An 8975-nucleotide genomic window follows, 5' to 3' on the forward strand; every position below is an offset into this window, starting at 1 on the left:
TGTCACTGCTTCCTCGTGACGTGTCTAAAGACACCTGACCGGGACGGGGGAAACATTCAAAATAAGGCTCCTCAACCCAATCTAGGCTGCGGTCCAACCCCCCGCCGCCATTGGAGGATGGCGTCCCAGGTGTGTGCGAGCATGTAGACCCCCTCGTCTCTGTTGATGGTGCCATCTCCACATCTCCTTATTTTAATAGCCTCCTTGATCCATCTTTTGAATTTATTGGTTTCTGATGATATGACTCTGCCCTTCTCCCAGTCCATGGTATGGTTATTTCTTCTGCAGTGGTCTCTTGTGGCCGATTTCTTGTTTTCTTGTTCAGCTTTTTGTTTTGGGGTTCTGGTGTAATGTCCTGTTGTTTCGCTTTCACCTTCTGTTTGATGCTCTTCTTTGCGGGTGCTGAAAGTTCGACCAGTTTCTCCATTGTATGTTTTATTGCATGATTTGCATGAGATTTCATAGATTATGTTGCATTTTTTGTCAGGTGTTTTGTTTTTGTCTTTCTTGTTTTTTTCCGCTGTTGGTTCGGTCTGGCTTGTTATTTTCCTTTGTTGATTGCCTATTTGGGGTATTGGCAGAGTGTAAGAGCGTGTTGTATTTGGTTTTCTTCCTCCAATCTGTCTTTATTGTCTGTTATGACGCTAGTTCCATTGTATAGTGTTCTTACTACAGAGAGTTTGTGTGCTGTGGGATGTTCTGTTGTCCAAAGGAGGTATTGTATGTATGTATAGGTTTCCTGTATATTGCGATTTTTATGCTGCGATTTTTATGCTGCCATCTTCCTTGTGGTGAATATTTAAGCCCAGAAAAGATATGGTCCGGTGTGATTCTTCATCATGTGTAAATTGTATGTTTCCGGTGTTGTCTATGGTGTTGAGGGACGGAATGATGGAAGCGCTTTAAAAGGATGAGGACGGACGGGGTCGTGGGGGTGATCATTTTTATGAATAAGGACGGCATGACGAGGACAGAAGGGTACCCAGGTCGCGGACGGAGGATGGACCGGCAAAAAAGGGCCCAGCTCTGCTAATGTTTAACAGTAAGCAGTAATCTTAATTCATGTGGCTCTCTTAATAACCTTCATTACAAAGGTAAACCAAAATACCATGTGTGTTTGTCTTCATGTGTCTTGCAGACATTAAACAACCACACATTAAAGAGGAAAAGGAGGACAAAGCGGTCCCCCACTTTAAAGAGGACAAGGATCAGCAGTCCCTTTACATTAAAAAAGAGGAAGAGCCAGCGCATCCTTACATGAAAGAGGAAGGAGAGGAGCCCTCCCTGATCAAAAAGCAGGCGGAGGATATTTGAAAGTTGCCATCGACTGGTGTCCTTTTGAACAGAGAAGCTGGAGGTCAAAATGAGGCACACAGATGGGCAGAGCCTCCAAGCAGCAGCTCATGTCAACACATGACAAGCGAAGGTGATGGAAACTCCTGTGGAGGGTCACAAGCAGATGGCCTCTTCGCTCCACAATCAGATATTGACGACAAGTTGTCACACGCTCCTCACACTGATGGTTATGATGATAAAGAGCCTGAAGGTGATATGACATGTCAGACGGACAACAAACCCTGGAAATGTTCTCAGTGTGGGAAAACGTTGGCTTATAAGAGCCTTTTGAAATTACACATGACAATACACAGTGGAGAGAAACCTTTTTCCTGCTCACTTTGTTGTAAAATATTCTCCCGTAAGAGACATTTGACAAAACACACAAAAACTCATACAGGCGATAAACCTTTAGCCTGCACAGTCCGTGGCCAAAGATTCTTTCGGAGGGGAATGTGAAAGCGGAAGTCAACCAAAACATATTTTTTCAAGAATATGTTCCCAGCAGGGCGGCACGGTGGTTGACTGGTTAGCACGTCCGCCTCACAGTTCAGAGGTCGTGGGTTCAATCCCGGCTCTGGCCTCCCTGTGTGGAGTTTGCATGTTCTCCCCGTGCCTGCGTGGGTTTTCTCCGGGCACTCTGGTTAGTCTTTTGTGAGAATCTTCGGCTACAATCAGTGCAGGCAAACGGTTACACTCCAGTGTGTCTTCTTGTGTACTTTTGAAGAATGTATCTTTGATCTTTGAGAATCTTTGGCCACAAACTGAGCAAGGAAAAGGTTTCTCACCAGTGTGTGTTCTTGTGTGTCTTTTTAATTATCCCTAGATGGCTAAAAACGAGTGCATTTTGCTGCTTAATATATATTCCACAAAGGCCATATTAACCAGAATGCTGTGTTTCAACTAGAGGGCCTGCTGGGAACATCCATCCATCCATTATCTGTACCGCTTATCCTCACAAGGGTCGCGGGGCGTGCTGGAGCCTATCCCAGCTGTCTTTGGGCAGTAGGCGGGGGACACCCTGAATTGGTTGCCAGCCAATCGCAGGGCACAAAGAGACAAACATCCGCACTCACAATCACACCTAGGGGCAATTTAGAGTATCCAATCAACTTACCATGCATGTTTTTGGAATGTGGGAGGAAACCGGAGTACCCGCAGAAAACCCACGCAGGCACGGGGAGAACATGCAAACTCCACACAGGGAGGCTGGAGCCGGGATCGAACCCACGACCTCTGAACTGTGAGGCGGATGTGCTAACCAGTCGACCACCGTGCCGCCCCCTTGCGGTATATATATATATTTTTTTATTTTTTTATTTTTTTTTTTTTTTCCAGCGTGACGTGCCCACAGGAGGTAAGTGTTGGCCAATGTCGGATTGGTCCATCTACCTAACTTTGTACAGTCCTCTTCTAGTTTAACACCCGATGTTTTGTTTTTAGACTCAGATTTTTCTGACTGTAAAGATGGCCATGATTCGGTTAATCTCCTTTCTGATTCTGATTCTGACATTGAGTTTTTGTCATGTTTTTAAGATGATGATCCCTTAGTTTCCGATTCAGATTTGGTCTCTGATTTTGGTTTTCCGAGTTCCTTCCCCAGTCACAATTCAAGCCCTTGTCAGTTTTTGTCATATTTTTCTGATGATGATCCCTTAGTGTCCACTCCAGAACACTTTCCATCAGACGATGGCTTGGGTGCCCGTTTGGCGATTTCCACGGGGTGGCCAACGTAGATGCCCGAGTAGAGGTTCTGGTTCCTCCCGTAAGTCCACTTTTTCCAAGTCGCGTCATTCCGAACCTGTACCCTTAGTGTCGACGGCTGAACCCTTCCCATCGGACATTTCTTTGGGTGCCCGGTTGGCCATTTACACGGGACCCCCACGGCTAACGTAGGCGTCTGAGTAGAGATTGTGGTTCCTCCCATAATTCAGCCATTTTCCAAGTCACGTCATTACGAACCTTTACCCGAGCCACAACACTCCCCGCCTTTTTCGACACCTTGTTCACTGCGTACTACTTCACCTAGTCCCGTTCATCCCGTTTCTTCTAGTTTACCTTCCTCACTATCTGTACTCCCAAGCCCTCGTGTCTCGCCTGCGTCCCAACCTCCTCTGCAGTGTCAGGCCCTCTTCCCGGCACCTAGGTAACTATTGGCTTCCATGCCGGTTCCTCTGCAATGCCAGACCCCCTTCCCGGCACCTCAGCAAATGCAGGCCCCCATCCTGGCTCCTCAGAACCACCAGGCTCTGACTCTTCCCCAGTGGCGCAAGTTTTGCAGCCTACTTTCGATCCTGCTACGGCGGCACAAGGCCTTCGGCTGCCCACTGACTCTGTTCCGGTGGCGCAACCTCTGCGGCTGCCCTTGAATTCTGCTAAAATGGCGCAAGGCCTTTGGTTGCTCTCTGATTCTGCTCCAGCGGCGCAAGTCCTTCGGCTGCCCTTTGATTTTGTTCCGGCGGCACAACCTCTGCGGCTGCACTTGGAGTTTGCTACGACGGCGCAAGGCCTTCGTTGCACTCTGATTCTACTCCGTGGTGCAAGGCCTTCGACTGCCCTCTGAGTGGTGCAACCTCTGCGGCTGCTCTTGGATTCTGCTAGAGCGGCGCAAGGCCTGAGGCAGCCTTCAACCCCTGTGTGGCCCCCCTGGACACCCACCGCCAAGACCCTCTCGTCTGTCTTCCGGGTTGCCCACCAGACTGGTCCTGCCATGACCCTCTCATCAGGCCTCCTGGACGCACACCGGACTGGCCCCACCAAGAACCTCTTGTCTGGCCTTCGGGAGGGCTACTAGATTGTCCCCGCCACTACCCTCTCGCCTGGCCTCCGGATTGCCCACCAGACTGGTCCTGCCAAGATCTTCTCGTCTGGCCTCCTGGACGCCCACCGGACTGGCCCCGTCAAGATCCTCTCGTCTGGCCTCTGGGTTGCCCACCAGACTGGTCCTGCCATGATCCTCTCGTCAGGCCTCCTGGACGCCCACCATACCGGTTCCGCCAGGAACCTCTTGTCTGGCCCTCTCCGATCTGTTCTTGATTTTGGTTTTGATTTAGAATTTAGTTTCATGTTTTCATAATGATTCTTTTGTACGTGTCTGTTTGGTTAGGTTATTGTGTCCATCTGTGCTTGGTTACCAGATCCCTTGAAGTACTCAATCAACTCCCTCTAACATTTTGTGTCTTGTCCAGGCGTTCCTCATCTCATCAGTTTATATTTAGTTTTTTGCTTTCCTTCAGTCTTTGTTCATTTGTTTCTGTTACGTTTTTCTTTGCTGTGTTAGTCCAAGTCGCAAGCAGGTAATGTCCACCTGTGCTCGTCTACCCCGATCCCTTGTGTTACCTCCCTCTGTACACTTTGTGCCTCGTTCAGTGTTGCTCATTGTCTTGTCTGTATTTGGTTTATTGTTTTCTTTCAGTCTTTGTTGGTTCATTGACTTTGTCGGGTCTAACTGCTGTTTGTTTGCTGTCTTGATCAAGTACAGCTGGTTTCCTAGTGTTTGTTAAGGTACTTTAATTCTTGTTTTATACTTAAGTTTATTTGGTGTTTTTTTTATTTTTGAACTTGTTTCTGTTGTTTTAGATTCTGGGCATCAGGTGGTGCCTCTTGAAGGGGGGGGTACTGTTATGACTGGTTGTTTACTTGATGTATCAGTATCTCTGCAGTTGCTATGGTCCTTTTATGCTTTGTCTTATATGATGTCATATAGGCCTGAGGTCTTACAGTTTAAAAATTTGGGTTACACACTGACACGTCAGCACGTCAAATCTTCTTCGAGTGAAGATGCAAACTCTCCTCCAGTCCTGATCTCGGTTGTTACTTTGTATTTTTGTGGATAAAGACTTTTTACTCTTCAACTTCCATGTCATGTCTATGTATGGGTCCAAATGCCGATCCTCACGTGACATAATCAACAACAAGATTTAAATGAATGCAATATGAATTCAAAGGAATCAAAATAATTAACAAAAATGAAGACTGAACAAAATAGTGACATGCTTAAATAGTAAAAAAAATGAATAATTGAATTAAATAAGTACATGTTGAAACAAATACAGTGATCCTCGCTACTTTGCGCTTTGCGCTTCAACTTTCGCGCCCTTAGTGCATTGCGGATTCATAAATTAAAAATGAAACAACACAGCCATATCGGGAGCTATATTGCAGAAAGACGCATTGTTTCAAAGATATGAGTTGACTCGGAGGCTTTGTACATACCAGCAGGCACTCATAAAAGGCGGTGACTGGTTCCCAGCGCGAGATCGACCAACGAGAGCACAATGGATTCACTTTTTCTAACACTGTACTGTACGTCTGCTGACTGGTTGCACATCATCGCAGCCTCTCGCTAGTCTCATCCACTATTCAAATGTGCTGTTGATTTAGTCAAGAGTCAAGCCGGATACTTTCTCCATATTTGTAATGATGTATTTGCTCTAATAAAGTTTTGTAAAAATATGATAGTACAGTAAAACAGCTGTGTTTATAAGTTGTCGTTATAAGTCGGCCAGCGGCACGGACGACTTAAGATGTTAGTTTGTCTTAGGTTGTCTTAAAACGGCTTACCTTAACTACAATCCCGCGTTGCATTTTATCCAAAAGACTTTATTGATGTTATTGTGCAAAGATAAAGTTAATGCATGATCCCCCCGTCAGCTGCTTTTACTTTCACTTTTTACGACGACAACAAGCTTTTAAAGTGCAGGATTGGATAAATTACACTATGGCATTCTAGTTAAGGTAAGTCAATTTTATGATAAAAATTAAAACTTTAATGTAGTTTTTAGCGAACGTTCTGTCGTGATCGTCAGCTGGTCGGTCGAAGCTAAATTCTGATCACAGCCTGCAAGCTTGGTATATTGACAGACACTGAATATCTTCCTGACAGCCGGTCGATCGAAGGAACCCGGGGAACGACTGCACTTTTTAACTTTTTAACTTTTACCTACTTTTTGAGGTCACCTCACGTTTTTATTTAGACTCCGTTATTACTATTCTATTTTTAAATGTTTTACTTTTTGTATGCTTTTTGGACGTCAACTTACGGACTTGCTCCTGTCCGTGTGCCGAATAGTTAGCATACCCCTAGCATACGCACACCGGCAATAGCCTAGCCTGGGGCTAGTGCAAAATGCCACCCCATCACAGCGACAACGGCGACAACTCGGACAGCTTGCTGGAAAAAGCAAACAAAACAATTGCTGACCTGAGAGAGGATGTTCGCCGCCTGTCAGAAGAACTCCGGAAAAGCGAGCCAAAAGTCTCTTCTTTCACGACCCGATTCCCCCAACTCTCCGCCGTCGTCATGAATAGCATCATCTCTAGCGGGGCCCTGACGGCAATGGCGACGACCGAGGCTCCCCTGATGGACACGGTGAGTTGGGATCCAGCTGCTTGCCCGGGGCCATCCTGCTCAACACCACTGCACGGTGCCACCTGGGTCGAGGTGCTGTCCCGCGGCAAGAGGAGCAGAGAAACAACCCCCCCGAACCCAACTGGTGCTGAAAAAACGATTTGCCCCATTGGCAAATGATTCTCCTGCTCCAACTACTGCGCTCCCGCGGTCAGAGACATCTGCTTCTGCTTCCCCCACCACCCACAGCGATGATCTCTGCCAGGAGTTCCAGAGTGGGTAAGTCCACTCGTGGTCCGGTGAGCCGCTCGCGCGTCGGGCTACTGAAGGACGCAGTGTCCCGATACACGAGTGGGCCGCCTCACCGGCGACACTCACCGGTGCCCGCGGCTACCACCCGCCCCCCGACAGCATCCTTCTGGACGACGGGGTCGGGGTTCTCTCCCCGGAGGCCGTGGGTCCTCTGGTGGGTCCTCTGGTGCTCCTTCTCCACATCACCCACCAACCACCGTTATAGTTGGGGACAGCATCGTTAGACGCACTTATTATTTCCGCACTCTCACCTGCTGTTATCCCGAAGCCAAAATTACGGACATAGTGAACCTATTGCCCAGTGTCCTTGACAATCTACCATCATCCATATTCCGGCTCATTATCCACGTGGGGACGAACGAGACAGTACGTCGACAGTCAGAGCAGACTAAGAAAGACTTTCATGCTCTTTTTTCCTTGCTGAGAATGTCCGGGTTGTCAGTCTGGATTAGCGGCATTTTACCAACGCTATCTCGTGGCATCGAGCGCTTTAGTCGTCTTTTGGGCCTGAATACATGGCTCCAGCGCACTTGTGGCTACCTTGACTTTGATTTTATTGGCAATTTTACCCTATTCTGGAACCGCCAGTCATTTTACCAGCCAGACGGGGTTCATCTGAACTCTCTGGGCAGCTTAATTTTAGTTGCAAATATCCACCATGCCATCATAAACTCCATCCCCAGCTGACTTCTATTTACTAATCACTCTGCACACATTCTCCCCTCTTCATCTCCTACCTCTAACTACTGCAATAACGATCTCACTTCCTACGCACTCACAAACAATGTGGTTTTAACAGTGACAACCTTACATACGTCAACACTCATCACCCATACGACCATCAGCGCACGTCCAGCACAAACATTAACCTGGCAGTGCTGAACGTGCGCTCACTTCAAAACAAAACTTTTATTATAAATCACTTGATTTTAGACAATAACCTACAAGGTATTCTTATACCTGAGACATGGCTTGGTACAGATGCTCCAGTTGTTCTCACCGAGGCTTGTCCACCGAATTTTAATTTTTGATTTTCTGCCAGGGATGAAAAAAAGAGGAGGTGGGACTGCATCAATTTTTAAAAATAGTCTTATCCCAAAAGAGATCATTTTTAACAGATATTTATCATTTGAACACCATGCATTTGTTTTTAGCAGTCCCTCTATTATCTGTGTCACTATATACAGACCTCCCCATCATTCCACTTCTTTTAGTAGTGAGTTTTCAGATTTTTTTATTGATTTTATATTCCACTTATAGCAGAATTTTAATAACCGGCGATTTTAATATACATGTTGACGACATCTCGGACCTACTGTCCAAACTGCACGTATTTTAAACAGCATGTTTCACAGCCAACTCACAACAGAGGTCACACCCTAGACCTGGTCGTAACCTACTGGCTGTCTGTCGGTGTGTCCTCTGTTGTTGACTTGGCTGTGTCGGACCATTTTTGTGTATATTTTAACATCGCCTGTTTTAATCATCAGGCAGCCCCGATGAGATCAGTGAGGAAACGCTACCTATCTTCTGAGGTGGCTGCAAATTTTATCGAGATTTTAAAGAGCACTCCTGCTGACATTTTACCTGCACCATGTGATTTTATTGTTGACAATTTTAACAAGAATCTTAAATCATCATTAGATTTAGCGGCTCCATTTTTAACCAAAACTATAAAAATAAAGAATGTACCCCCGTGGAGAGATGATGCAGTCAAGACATCAAAAAGAAAATGCAGGAGTGCAGAGAGGAGGTGGAGAAAAACTGAACTCACAGTGCATTATGAAATATTACGTGAACAACTCAAATCCTACAATAAAATAGTCAAACAGGCAAGAACTTCCTATATCTCAAACCTCATCTCAGTTAATAAGAACAACCCCAGATTTCTCTTCTCCACCTTCGATCTTTTAACCAACTCCAATTTTAATAAGTCCCCACAGAGACCAACAGATGCTCTCTGTAAGGACTTTGCAGA

At 46.2% G+C, this 8975-nt stretch overlaps 1 pseudogene across 1 annotated transcript; it reads left to right on the forward strand.

Annotated features, from left to right (window-relative positions):
- Positions 1-600: 600 nt before the first annotated feature.
- On the forward strand, positions 601-3704 carry LOC147127742 (uncharacterized; annotated as a pseudogene). Its single transcript, XR_015084571.1, has 4 exons — positions 601-1042; positions 1139-1696; positions 3419-3456; positions 3522-3704. The product of XR_015084571.1 is annotated as an uncharacterized LOC147127742 (transcript).
- The last annotated feature ends 5271 nt before the right edge of the window (positions 3705-8975 follow it).

The sequence above is a fragment of the Filicampus tigris genome, chromosome 21 (genome assembly GCF_054856515.1).
Source record: "Filicampus tigris isolate MCC_2025a chromosome 21, RoL_Ftig_1.0, whole genome shotgun sequence".
Taxonomy (NCBI): Eukaryota; Metazoa; Chordata; class Actinopteri; order Syngnathiformes; family Syngnathidae; genus Filicampus; species Filicampus tigris.